At 41.6% G+C, this 14,570-nt stretch overlaps 1 pseudogene across 9 annotated transcripts; it reads left to right on the top strand.

The window, feature by feature from the left end:
- Window positions 1–5,999: 5,999 nt before the first annotated feature.
- On the top strand, window positions 6,000–14,189 carry LOC120110451 (strigolactones hydrolase CXE15 pseudogene; annotated as a pseudogene). Of its 9 annotated transcripts, none has more exons than XR_016407433.1 (4): window positions 6,000–7,225; window positions 10,915–12,767; window positions 12,870–12,923; window positions 13,773–14,187. The product of XR_016407433.1 is annotated as a strigolactones hydrolase CXE15 pseudogene, transcript variant X7 (transcript). The 9 variants fall into 9 exon arrangements; XR_016407444.1 differs by having other exon boundaries at window positions 12,723–12,767; window positions 13,773–14,166; XR_016407411.1 differs by having other exon boundaries at window positions 10,915–13,550; window positions 13,773–14,189.
- The last annotated feature ends 381 nt before the right edge of the window (window positions 14,190–14,570 follow it).

Here is a 14,570-nt window from a genome sequence, read left to right as displayed (position 1 = left end):
GAGTAATCAATTCGATTGATAAGAAGTTGAAAAAGGAAAGGAAATTAATTAATTGAACTTGAAACAAGAGTCCTACTTCAAGTAGGATTCCTAGAGTCCTAATTGGATTAGGACTGGGAATCCTAGTTGGAGTAGGACTGGGATTCCTACTTGGAATAGGATTCCTGCAATCCTAATGAGATTAGGAGTTTTGAATCAAAATTGGATTCCTACTTGGAGTAGGATTCATAGAGTCCTAATCGGATTAGGACTTCGGATTCAAATAGAGTCCTAATTGGATTAGGACTAAAATTATATATGTCCTAATTTGGATTAGGGTTTCTTAAGTCACAATTAATTATTAATCTAATGAATCAATAAGACTCCTAATTGGATTAGGATTGAAGAGTTCAATTGAGTCAAAATTGATTTAAGTTCTAATTGGATTAGGACTTACCTAGATTGGATCCAAATTGGTTCACCCTTGGGCTAAGCCTAATTGGATTAGGGCTTGACCACATTAGGGCTTAATGTGGATTAGGGTTTACCATGAGGAGGGGCATATGCCCCTCTCTTTTCCATGTGGAAAAGGGAGAAGAGAAGGGGGCCGGCGCCCCCTCTTGGAAAGATGTCAAGGGCTCCTAAATTGTAGGAGCCCTTCATGTCTATAAGAGAGGCACTAGGGCCGGCGCCCTAGATTGAACTTTTCCTCCTTCCAAGCCGTGGCCTCCCACCCTCTCTTTCCCCTTGGTTCAGCCGCAAGCAAGGAAGAACATCCAAGGTGTTGGCGGCTTCTTCCCTGCTCCATCCTTGTTCCAACGCAAGGAAGAAAAGAAGGCTGCGTGGGGATTCTTCTTCTTCCTCTTCTTCATCCTTCTTCTTCCTCCTCTCAAGTGCATTCAAGAGTTGAAAGAAAGAGAGGAGATCAGCCATCAAAAGCTATCTCTGCAAGGGAGCTAGCACCCCGGTGAGATAGAGAGCTTGGATTGGATCCTGCTTCGTGTGGATACCCGTAGAGGCCGGACACTTGAACGGCTTCAAGCGAACCTTCATCCTAGACCACGAACTTCAGTTTGCGGTGATCATCTACCCACACAAGGTAAAGATCTGATCTTCTAATGTATTTAAAAGTTTTAATTCTTATCTAACTACCAACGGTTCATGAAACAACGTTCATGTGATGAACGTCGATCCCGCTCATGCCGATTCCGCTGCCATCTGAATTTTTTTGAAATATCAGTGGCATGGGCGGGTTCCCAACACCTTGGCCTCCCAAACTCTTGGTAGAGACCTAAGAATTTTTTGCACCAATTCAGAGTTAGAATAAGATTTGCCAAAACTCTTTACTCCATTTATGATTTTCGTGAATCGAGTGAACATTTCAGTTATAGACTCTGTGGACTCCATTTTAAACAATTCATACCATGTACTAACATATTTATTTTTGACTCTTTAACCTGATTGATTCCTTCATGCGTGACCTCTAGTTTATCCCAAATTTCTTTGGCGGAGGTGCATGTAGATATTCTATTGAATTCATTTACATCTAATAAGCAGTAAAGTATATTAATTGCTGTAGCATTTAATTGCGCTAGTCTTTTATCACTATCATTCCAATCTAATTCAGGTTTAGGAATGATTGTGCCCTCTATGCTAATTGTGGGTGTATGTGGTCCTCTAGTTATGATATTCCACAAATCATAATCTAGAGCTTGAATAAATATCCTTATTCTAGCTTTCCAGTATGTGCAATTTGTGCCATTAAACAAAGAAGGTCAATTTATGGATTGTCCCTCACTTATAGAACATCCTACTTGGGTTGCCATGATCTTTAACTCTTGATCGTGAGATCAACAAATACTATGAGAGCATCTTGCTCTGATACCACTTGCTGCCCAAGGTGACAAGCCAAGAGGGGGGGCTGAATTGGTTTTTCTAAATTTTTAGTCCCTTAATAAAATTGATAGATGAATGAATCGTTTAGTTAATGCTAAATAAGTGCGTGCAGTGAAAGAAAGAAGACACACAAGGCATACACACAAGAAGTATAGTAGTTTGGTGCTTTCCTAAGCACCTACGTCCACTCCCCAAGCGTCCCCTTGGAAATTCACTATAATCCCGCGGATTACAGTTGGATTGTTTTTCAGGCTCACAATCCAAAAACCTTTATACTTTGGTTTTCTAGGATCACCAAAAATTTATGTTGGTTTTGCGGGCTCACCAACAACCTACACCGTTGGTTTTACGGGCTCACCAACAAACCTTACAAGAGATTTAAAAAGAAAGAAGTTTAAAGCTCCTAAATGAGCAAATATAACAAATATGAACTAAAAGAAGAGATGAGAAATAGTTATCGCTTTGAGGATGCTCTTCTCTTCTTTACTCAGGTTACTTCATTTCACAATGGGTTGGTGGAGCTGTTGAATGCATTTTCAGATTGCTCAACCACCTTCCTTTTTGAATTTGAATAAAGCAACTTGAAGAAGAACGCTAGGGCTTGCTTTAACTTGAATGCACTATTGATTTCTTGCAAAAAGATCCCTTCCTCTAATGAATAGTGTCTCTTTAAATACTTTCCAACCTCTATTGGTCACTGTCCATTGGTTAGATTTGAAAAACTAGCTGTTACTAGCTGTTGGGAGCTCAAAAAGCACTTCTGCAGAACTAGCCGTTATACCCTTGCCCGTGCTGGGGTCAACTCAAGCTTTTCTGGGGTCGACTCAAGTTACTGTTCATCAGCCTTGGGGTCGACTCAATATTCACTTGGGTCGACTCGAGCTTCTCTAGGGTTGACCCCTGCTACAGTGGGGTCGGCCTTCTCAGAAACCACAGAAATCTTATTTTCCGGCATTTTCACTGGGGTCGACTCATACTTTCTTGGGGTCGGCTCCTCTCTTAGGGTCGACTGAAAGAAACTTGAGGTCAACTCCACTTACTGTTCATCTGAGCCATTTTTCCAAGGATGTGCCAGATGGTTTCAAAATGTGCCAAAGTCGACTCCACTTCTTATGGGGTCGACTCAACTCACAGTTCCCTGCATCTTAAGGCTAGAATGATTCATATAATCAATAGAACATACTTCAAGTAATTTTGAGTGTATCCTATGGTAGGACTTCATATCCTTAATAATAAAAATTACTGTTTTGCCCTTAAGAGTATATTTCACTTGAAACTTTGCTGAATTAGATTTAAAGACTCTCTATCATTTTCTTATTACATTTTAATCTCGTTGTTAATCATTGGAAGTCGTCTTGATCTCATTCTTTCAATGTATCAAGAATGTGGTGTTCATTAGTGGTGTATCAAGTTAAGTCATATTATTAATCTAATATTCTCTCAATTGTTGTGTTAATCATCGAAATAACACTATCATCCTCACAGGCCCATCTGGAGGGAGTGCCGATCGAATGTGAACTTGTGGAGGTGGTACAAGGGGAGCCTCCACCTGTTGCAGACTTTGGACTGTAGTGGCTAGCGCTTGGACTTGCTGCACCAGCACGTCGAACTGTTCAGGTTGGATTTGCGGAACTTGATCTACCGAAGGCCTCAATGGTAGACTCTGGACCAACCGGCCAGGGCTTGGTGCGCGATGTCTGGAGGCATTAGAAGCTCCTCTGCTCCTTAGTCTCATGATCACGACTCGGTCCCTTCTTCTAATGCCAACTGTTGCTAGAAAACAGACCCGGAGGTGACCGCGATCTAAGGAGGAGGAAGAGCTTCTGCTGCGATACGGTGGCGGACGGCTGTCTACGGCGGACCTGTAAGAAGCCTGGGCCGGAGGATCTGGCGAAGACACTCTGATGCTTAAGTCAGAGAGGGATCTTGAGATATTTTAATGGAGATATATTTTCTGGCAAGGGGAGAAGATGATCCTCTCCTCGGAGTCCCCCATCTTTATAGGAGGGGGTGTAGCGGTTACACGCAATCAGATGTGATTGCGCAAATCTTGGGTTAAATAAATTACCTTAGATGGCACGAGATTTTAGGCTAGCTGGTGATCGGTTGAGATTGTGCGGATTCAACTATTGACAGCCGTTGTGGCGAAGACTGCAGAATTTGATCCCAAATATGGAGGATTTGGTGATCCCTTCTTTAGGCGGACCGGCTTGACTATTGGTGGAATCGGGGTCGGTCACATCTTCTGACTAGGTCTTCATTGACCTCGAGATCAATCAGGCTTTACTCAGTCGAGACCATGCATGCCAAGGTCATGTCTGCCGAAGTCATACCTGTTGAAGTCATACCTGCCGAAGTCGTGCTTGCCGAGGCCATACTTATCGAGATTACGCCTGCTGTCAAATTTGAGTGCTTTAATTGTATGTGTGAGGTGGTCCACTTTTTCCCCCATCAATGCCTACTCAACTGGTCCCCAACTCCTGAAGGATCATAGTTGGGTTCTTGTCTTTCTCTAATTTTTATGGTGTCTAGCCCACTATTGTGCTCTTTAGAGTTGATAAATTTTGAAAAAGCACCCCTCTGAGCATAGCAGGTGGTAATTCTCAGCTTGGAAGGTTTGCTAGCTAATCAAAGGTAGTCCCTCTTCAGTCCATAGCTGGATGAGCCACTATTTCTTGGTGTTGTCCGAGCAACCCTAGCACTTCAGCATGATCTAGCCCCCCCCCCCCCCCCCCCCCCCCAAAAAAAAAAAAAAAAAAAAAAGCTTTGAACTAGGTTTCCACTCTATATGATGAAGAGCAGAAGGCACTGGACATTCTGTGCCAAGCTGAGGATCCATAAGTGCAAGAACTTTTGGCTGAGCAGACACTAGTAAATGCTAGTCTGAGCCCAACTAGGCCTAAGGGTAATGACCCTTTTTCTCCTTCTGTTGTATGAGCTATAGTTAGTATAAGCTATCTAACTTGCTTCTTTTTTGTGCAGATATAGGCTTAGATCCCACCCTATCCAACCTCTCTGGAGGTCTATGCAGAAGTTGCTTGAGGTGGAAATTTTGTGGTCTCCTCTTTCTCAACTTGTCGTGCCCACGCTCAAGGAATACACGCCCCACTGGTCAGTGAAGATCTCTGACTCTGGGGTGAAGGATTCTCGGATTAACCAAGAGTTGGTGCATAAGATCCTTTTTCCCAAGATTGGCTCAATTTGTTGGATTGCACATTCCATACCCTCTTCTCAATAGCATTCAAGATGGTTGTCAAAGTAAGCTCTCAATCCATGGTGGTTTTGTTTTTGCTCAAGCTCATCTTCTTTTGTATTTGTAGAATGCCAACCTCCTTGCCTTGATGCATAAGCACTATACCGTGCTCTCGTACCAGGTTGAGCAGCTAAAGTTAGAGCTATAGGAGACTAGGTGGAAGGCAGCTGAGTTGGAAGCCCACCTAATGGTTGCTGAAGGCTGAGCAAAGGTGGACAACCATCAAGCCGCCAAACAGCATTTCATAATAATTCAAAGATAATTCTAAAGAGCATTTCATAAGCCAACATCAAAGCCAAGATTATTTATGCCAATGTTAATAATAAGTATCTTATGTTTATTTTCTAAAACAATTTATTGAGTTATTAGTTTATACAACTATGGGCACTTACTAGTTTAATAACTCTCCTTCTACTTCCTCCTAATTTGTGCGTCATGATATGCAAAATAACGAGCATAGCATGTTTTAACGAATTATTTAATATATTAAGAATAATACTAGGAACCCAAATCTGATACCAAATAAGTACTTCATAACTAAGAGGCCACGTGGTAAAAAGGCGTTAGTACCGGTCACGATAATAGTGCCAAATGTAATAAGTTCTTAATGTAAACGTCAATCTCCTCATGACCAATATTTTTAAAACCATAATGAATAACCAATCAACAAGCTGTTCATTTCCCAGCGAATCAACTGGAGTAAGATGACGTAGGTGGTGAGGTGGCGGCTAGATAAGATGACGCAGGTGGTGAGGTAGCCGCTGGAGTAAGATTCTGCTTTCGTTGACGCAGGTGGCGGCTAGATGGTGGTCAACGATTTAAGCTTTCCAGCCAGCTTTCGTTGGTCAAGGATAACTCTCTGAAGTAACTGACCAGATCGCAAAACACCAAATCTCTACCCATCATATTCCATCCCCTCAAACCCCGTCATAGTTCACCATCCGCCTTCATAGTTCCCACATAACAAAACCCCATCCATTACCACCACCACCACCACCACCATGTCATCCGCTCCTTCTCCTCCGCACGTGGTCGAGGATTGCCTCGGCGTCCTCCAAGTCCTCAGCGACGGATCCATCCTCCGATCCCCCAATCCCGTCATTCCCGTCCCCGTCCCCGTCCTCGACGACGGCACCGTTGTGTGGAAGGATGTCCAGTTCGACGCCGCACACGACCTCCACCTCCGCCTCTACAAACCCCGCAATCGCCTCCCCTCCGACGGCCTGAAGCTCCCTGTCTTCTACTACTTCCACGTAGGCGGGTTCTGTTTCGGCTCCTGCACCTGGTCCGCCAACCAGAACTGCTGCCTCCGCCTCGCCGCCGAGCTCCGCGCCGTCGTCGTCAACCCAGACTACCGCCTCGCCCCCGAGCACCGCCTCCCCGCCGCCATCGACGACGGCGCCTCTGCCGTGGAGTGGCTCCGCCGCCAGGCCGTCTCGCCCGACCAAGATCCCTGGCTCGCCGAAGCGGCCGACTTCGGCCGGGTGTTCATCTCCGGCGAATCCGCGGGTGGAAACATCGCCCACCACCTGGCCGTGCGGTTCGGTTCAGCGGCCGGCCGGGCGGAGCTGCATCCGGTACAGATCTGCGGGTTCCTTCTGATTATGCCGTTCATTGGTGGAATCCAGCGCACGAGATCTGAGGCGCAGTGCCCGAAGGAGGCGTTCTTCACTTTGGAGGCGAACGACAGGTACTGGAGGCTGTCGCTGCCGGCCGGCGGGACCAGGGACCACCCACTGGCGAACCCGTTCGGACCGGAGAGCCCGAGCCTGGAGGCGGTCGAGGTGGAACCGGTGCTGGTGGTGGTGGCCGAGAACGACCTGCTGAGGGATCGGGGCGTGGACTACGCGAAGAGGTTGGAAGGTTGGGGGAAGCGGGTGAAGCTGGTGGAGTTCAGAGGGCAACAGCACGGATTTTTCTGTTTTGGCGCTTCGTCCGAGCCGGTCGATGAGCTGATGACGGTGATCAAGCGGTTTATGGACGAGGTCGGGACCGGACGAGGCTGAACCGGGATTGTCGGATTGTAGCGGCCTTACTGATACTTGGAAGCCGAAGCGGGATAATGTGGTCCACACTCAAATTTGATACAGCAATAAGGTGATGAGACCGCAAGCTATGTGACCTTTTTACAAGTTATATGATACATAACTATTGCATTCTCTGATAACTAGGAAATGAATTTGTAAACTCAACCCCTAATCTAAAAGTTATGGGAAGGTGACCACGTAATCTCTCTCTTATCATCTGGTACAGGGGCACATGCATTGTATGTGTAAAACATTAAAAAAAAATCTCAATCTCCCCTAATTATTTTCCCTTATTTGTGATATAACTTATGTTATAAGTGGGGCATACCCTAAAAAGTATTTACATATTTAATATAAAGAATAGTTGAGAAATCATTGCCATCACCTATCGACACAATCTATCTATGAGTGCTCTATGGATTTATCCAAATGGACAAAATATTTTCCACATAAAAGAATGGACATTCCCAAATGTTTGATATTTATTCACAGCTTTGGGCAACGTACCTCAATGGCTCCTGACAAATACAGTGATTTTGTAGAGTTTTTTCATTACTGAAGTAGGATCTCATACTCTTGTCCAAGTGTATCATTATAGGCAATGCACCTCATAGTCCACTGTCAAAAATGGAGATGTGAACTAGGTGCATGAGCTTCCAAGTGATCTTTTAACATAAATGACAAAATATCTTGCTCTACTTTGGAGGTTAGTAAATTTATGGTCACACTCGCTTATCGACTATGATGCCCTAGATTTTATCCTTGATATGGAATATAGCAGTTTACTAGATTAGATTATGAGCGAGCATTAAGCTATTCAACATAGAAAATACTCTAATGACTCAGATATATTAGACTCAGCCAAATAAATAACTTAAAAGAATTTGAAATAATAGTTTTGCAAATAATTATAGCTAATAATTAATTATTTTTATTAAGATTCATGCATACAGTTTTCATAAAAGAATGAAACACAATTCTAATCGACCATGAAAACCTTATGGCTAAGGATCTTATAGCGCATACTCAATGGTCATATGGAGACACTATAATGATAGATAGCTGAATTATAGGATGTAGCTTGTGTAAGAACAAAAAGACTAACTGGTTTCATCTGATTCAACAAGAAGTTCAGTAATGCGATAAAGGCTCCATATCTCCATGACAAACTATTTAGCTAATGTGTGACTAAACAAATCCAAAGAGACAAGTTTTTCATCAATGAAAATTTGATTTGACCTATCGCAATAAGTAATCTAACATATACAACTTATCTTTAGATCAATTAGAATAAGATGCCGGTTAATTATTCTCTTATAAATTGGATCAAAAATGATTCATGTTTTATTGGAAGGAGGGTGTAGGCCTCCAACTAGGGTTCCTCATGCTTAGTTTAGGTTGCAAATACTAGCAGGATAACTAGCAGCATGCTTAGTTTAGGTTGCATCTATTAGTTGCTGGATGCTTGCAAGTAGTCTAACAGACTAGGATGCAAATACTGCTAGGATAACTGAGGCGCAATATGTACAAGCCCTTAAACCCCCTAGAGAGCAAATTGGCATTTTAGTGCACTCACAACTTAAGCAGGAACAAATATTAAAGCCACAAAAATTCAAAATAAACTAGGAACTTGAAAGCAATTAGGAATTCAAAGAAAATTGGATGTGAAATATTTTTTTTCTAAAAATTGATGATAAATCCTACTTCAATAGAAATCCTTTGTCAACTATGAATTCAAAAGTGAATAGGAACTGAAAAGTAGCCTCACATTTTGGGAAACTTTGAAATAGAAATCCTATTGCAATTAAGAGTTGGAAAATGGCAATGAATTTAAAATCAAGCAGATATTATTCGACTTCAATTAGAAATCAAAAAAACTACAGGAATCCTAATCCTACTTTAATATCAAATATGATGTGGATAAGGGAATCCCCATACTACACAAGACCAAGGTAGCATAATGAAAAGGAACAAGAAGTGAAAGTGAATCAAATTAGAAGTTAAAACTAGAAGAAAAGAAGAAATTAAAGAACTAGAACTAGAAGATAAATGGCTAGAACTAGAAAAGAATATAGAACCAGGAGGGATAACAAGCAAGCGTTGCACCTCCTCTTCCTGTTGCACCTGAAGCCTAGCATCTCTATTCGTTACATTCCTTGGTTAAAAAATTCTAACATCAATATCTCCTTCACAATTTTTACATGGATATCATCTCTTAGTTATATACTTTAAGATAGGCCTGCAATAGATATGAGATTTGAGAGAACAACCTCAAAAAAAATTGGCTTGTATTCAAATTGTTGTCAAATTTCAGAACCATGAGTATTAATATGTAAGAGAAGATATAGTGATTATGAGAATAAGAGCGTAGTTTTTATACTAACTTACCATGAGATCAATATTCTGTGTGCTTTAATTGGTAGATATATCAATTTACCAATTTAGAGTACTTAGCATTGAGAGTTACTGAGTTGGAAGAGATTATGGAAGGCTATTCTTGCAATGCAATGGGTTTGTGATGGGTCTGTCTATGGTTTTAGAATTTATATAAATTCATATCCTGCCTTATTTTTCATGGATTTCCAACCATAAAAGGATTCTATTAAGATTTTCCAACTACTATAACAATTGCTATCTCTTGTGATTTCTCAAGCACATTGAAATTTTTTTGTAACAACCATCTCTCTTTAAAGTAAACTAGCACGCAAATATGCATGATGTGCATTTAGATAAGAAATAATAAATACTAATAAATACATAAAAAGTAATAAATCTTATGGTGAGTTCTAGGGAAGGCCTATAAAGCTCTCAAGATACAATAAATAGAGACCGGTGGCATCTGACCGATTTCAATATTGATTCAAGCCCAACTCCGCTACCTCGGATTCAGAGATTTTTGAAGGGACATTCCAGCATAAAAATAAAAATTTAAGAACGAGAGATAAAGATAAAGGATGAATAAGGTTGTTAAAGAGGGAGATAGAGATAAAGGGGAACAAGATTATTGGAAGGATGTTAGTTAAGATAGACGGGAAGGAATTTGAGTTATAAAAAGGTACCATTCACTACAACAAAAAATCTGTTTGTCGACCCTATATTGCCGACGCTAGATAAAAGCGTCAGCAAAATTTTTTCTTGCAACAGTAAATGCCGACGCTTTTGGAACGCGTCGGTACAAAATCTTCCGCCGATGCCTTTGTTAGGTTATCACCGACGCTTATAAGCGTCGGCATAAGGGATAAATGCGACGACGCTTATAAGCGTCGTCGGACTTCATTTCTCCCACAACAAAACCCGATCGACCCTCTCCCTCCGCAGCCTTAAATCCCTACTATCCCTAGCTCGCTCACGCCGACCGACTCCCCCCTCCCTCCGCCGATCTCAGCCATTCCCCTCCTTCGAGCGACCCCAAATCGCGTTCCTCCGCCGCATCTCCTTCCCCTCCTCCCCCTCTCCGTTGGCCTCCTCTCTGTGGATATCTCCCGCCTCCTCCGCCGCAGAGCACTCACGCGGCGTTTGAAGTTTGGAGCCGGCAAGGACAGGGACAAGGCCAGGTTTGGGATCTTCTTCTCTTGCTTCGATCTTTAAATTCTAGATGTTCTGGATCTTTAAATCCGTGCTTGCCACCGCCATCCACACCGGCAGAGCCTGAGGGTAGCTATCCTCCTCCGCCGCCTGGGATGCCGAATTCTGAATACTACCCTCCATCATCAGGTTCATGGGTTTGCTCACATTGTTACTGGGATTTCTTCTATGCAGTAGCCTTCCCAATCTTTTCGTGCTCGCCGCTCGGGATCGCCCTCCGCCCTCATATCCTACCGCTCCGCCGCTCGGGATCGCTCTCGCCTCCCTTCTCCTCCAACCCCTTGCGCGGCTCAGGTGAGATTTCTTCTCCTCTTCTCTTCTTCTTCCTAATATAGATATCCGCTCGTAGAACCATGGAACCATGGACTCACACCGCTCCTCCATCCTTCTTGCCCCATCGTCTCCGCCCCCGACCCCTCCCCGGCCGCCAGCACAGCCACCGCTCCGCTCCGCAAACTCATTTCTCGGACCGAACGGCTTTCGCCCTTTCCTCTATTCCCTCGTTCCCATATTTTCCCCAATCTCTCCCTCCCTCCCTCCGCGATGCCCTCCGAGTTCTCCGTCAATTTCACTCCGCCATGATGACCAGTCCAATCCAAGAAGAAAAACTCCGTGATGGCGGAGGGCTCCACCTTCTCCTCCCCCAGAAGCCCCTCGGCACCCCGAGCGGCGGCGGCGACCCTGTCCCAACCCCCAACCCCGTCATTCTAAATCCGTATTATGATTTATAATTTTATTATTTTTAGTCATATTAGTTTTGGTTCAAACTCAACATTTATTGGCCGGTCCATAACCCATACCAATCCATGCCAGCTCATGCAGGGACATGTTATAGCATGCCAATATGTGCCACAGTCTTGAAAGTTGATATAATTTCATTGCTATCGACAGCTGCAAAACTCTTTTCCTTATACTAATGTTTCGACTTTTATGTATCCTGTAGAACCACGGTGTCTGCTCTTCTTCCTGCAAAGGTTTACAAGATGGGCACAATTCTTTCATTCTGGATCTATGCCTGTACCAGTTTACTGGAGTTCCATATATACTATCACAGCATTGTTATGTTTTTAAAACATTTTAACAGTCATGGGGTTTTGAATTTGGACTGGTTAGGCATGATCGATGTCTATTACTCATTGTAAGTCTTAAAAGTAGATGAATTAGAGAATAGCAGAGAAAATATAATTGCTTTGAATTTTCACTTTTGCTTTTACTAAACAATTTTATTTCTGTTGTCAGGGAAAAAGAATTAGTAACTATGGTACATGTTTCTATTATAAGAAATCTGGTACATGTTTCATCTGTTCTCCTATTTGCTAATGAATTATCATCACTGATTAAACAGATAGTTATAATCTGCTAATGCTATTCCTTTCTAATAACTGTTTCTTTTGCCTAATGGTGCTATCCTTGCCTGTTACATGCGTAATTATATATGAATAAGAACAGAAACTTTATGTTCTTATTCATATATACTAAATTAAACCTTGGTACCGTATAGGTATCTTACCGGCATGGTACGGTCAGTATGGGGTGGTACAAATCAGTATGACAGACCTTATGTATAACAATGGCCAGAGTAAAATTCTCGAGTTTCTTCAACCATGGTAGCTGGAAAGTTTCTATTGAGGGTGCTTCGCACAAGTAATCATCCTCAATTTTTTTAACCCCTATCACTTTAGTGTGAACTTAGTGTCCATTCAACACATGCTTTATGAATGATTGGATGCCCATGACTTTTATTTATGGTTCCATCTAGGATGCTGTTTGTTCTGTCACTCCACATCTTTGTTTACTGCACTGAATCATTGTTCCAAGTAACCACATTTCTTGCAATATTTTTGTGTTGCATGCACTTCAGCTAGCAGAAGTAGTTGTTGTGTCCTAGTTTTTGCTAGTGGTTTCTCCTGTTGTTATTGTTTGTTTATCAATCATGCTATTTAATCTGGCTTCTATTAAATTTACTGATATATAACTTGCAGGGCACTGGGGATTTGATGACTGCACTTTTGCTGGGATGGAGCAATGTAAGGGTTTTACTTACCATTTTCAGCTCAATAGCGCCATATTGTGACATCTATTCATATTTTAGAAAGTAGCAGTGATTTATTTTGCATTATGCTGTTCAGAAATATCCAGACAATCTGGACAAAGCCTCAGAGCTTGCAGTATCAAGTTTGCAGGTAATTATTTTTTTTTGCCTCCTAGCATTTTTCCTATGATTCACCTTATAAGCTTCTTATGACCAATCCTGTCGAATGAATTCTTTGCTTTTGTGGAACTGGTTGATTGTTATCTACTTATATGCTATGCTTAATATTTAATTAATATTTTCCCTTTCATCTTATGCTATAAAAACTAAAGGAAGAGCATTAACCAATACAAAGACACTATAAACAATGATTCATGAATGATTGGTTAATTATAAGGTTATTATAATTAGTTTTGAACTAGGTGGTCAAATTGAATTTTCCTAGAAATATACATCACTATAATAACCTTATAAGGTTATTATAAGGTTATTATGATACTTTATGGTCAATATGATATGTTTGAATTTTGGTATATAAAGCTTACATGAGAGTTTAAGCCTTAAGTGCCAGAATCATAGCTGCTGCATTTGTGTTATTCTAACCTTTAAATATAGGGTGTATCAGCTGTTTCTTGATGTGAAAAGATCGGCACAGTATTTAATGGAGTACCAGAGCTAGTATATGTTCAATGAAGTGCTGAGGGAGGCAGATGAAGATGAAACCACACAATTTTGATCTGGGACATGTAGAGTTCTATCTGAATGTTTACTTGTCATGGTAGGGTAGGATTACAATCGAAGTATTCTGCTCTTGCTTAATTTATGTACTATGGTTGTGTGGAATCTTGGATCAAGTCAAAAACAAGATTTCCTATGTAGAGGGATGTGTTCTGTTTAATACTTTAAATCTTTGACAGACTAGTTGGTTTTCTTCTATATTGGTTCACACATTTTTCTTATCGCAATGGAGCTCTTTGATTCAAGGTTTTTTCCTTGACAGGATGATTCTGTATTCTTGGCCGGCTCATCTGTATGGACCTTGCATTGATGAAAGGCATGAACACTTGGTGAGCGAAAGAACAAGTACTTGCAGGTGTCATGGTACGAAAACATGACGTGGATTTCTAGGAACCAACATTCTGAAGCTTTCCTCAATCCAGGGAACCCCGAGTTTTTGGCCATCACCAGATTCGCGCCTTAAAGCAGAAGCTTTCATTCTCTTTCGGCCCCGTTGCATTCCAGAACAGACTGTATAATCTTTGTTTGTGGTGGTTAATTGATATTAGAATGGCCTCAACACCCGAAGGTACTTCTATATTTGAACATATTTGAGCCTCTTGATAAGTCATTAAATATTTATGGCATTAAATATCTTTAATGCCATAAATGCAGAATCATAATATTTATTGCCATAAATTTTTTTTTTAACGAAAAAATATTCTAACGACGCTTTAAAGCGTCGTTAAAATCACGAAATTTTTTTTAAAAAAATAATATTCTAACGACGCTTTAAAGCGTCGTTAAAATCACGAAATTTTTTTAAAAAAATAATATTCTAACGACGCTTTAAAGCGTCGTTAAAATCACATTTAACGATGCTTTAAAGCGTCGCTAAAAAGCGTCGCTTTGCCGACGCTTATAAAAGCGTCGGGATGGTTTTTAGCGACGCTTAAAAGCGTCGTTAAAGGCCAAAAAAAGCGTCGCTAATGACCACTATTCTTGTAGTGATTGAATGTGAGATTTAAATGTGGGAGAGGGGATTGAGATGAGTTATGGAACATCTTTATTTCCAAAACTA

The sequence above is a fragment of the Phoenix dactylifera genome, chromosome 1, assembly GCF_051530095.1.
Source record: "Phoenix dactylifera cultivar Ajwa chromosome 1, Ajwa_hap1_PhDact_Kaust_v1.1, whole genome shotgun sequence".
NCBI classification, from domain to species: domain Eukaryota; kingdom Viridiplantae; phylum Streptophyta; class Magnoliopsida; order Arecales; family Arecaceae; genus Phoenix; species Phoenix dactylifera.
The sequence above is the reverse complement of the archived record's forward strand: the minus strand, read 5'-3'. Positions and strand labels throughout refer to the sequence as shown.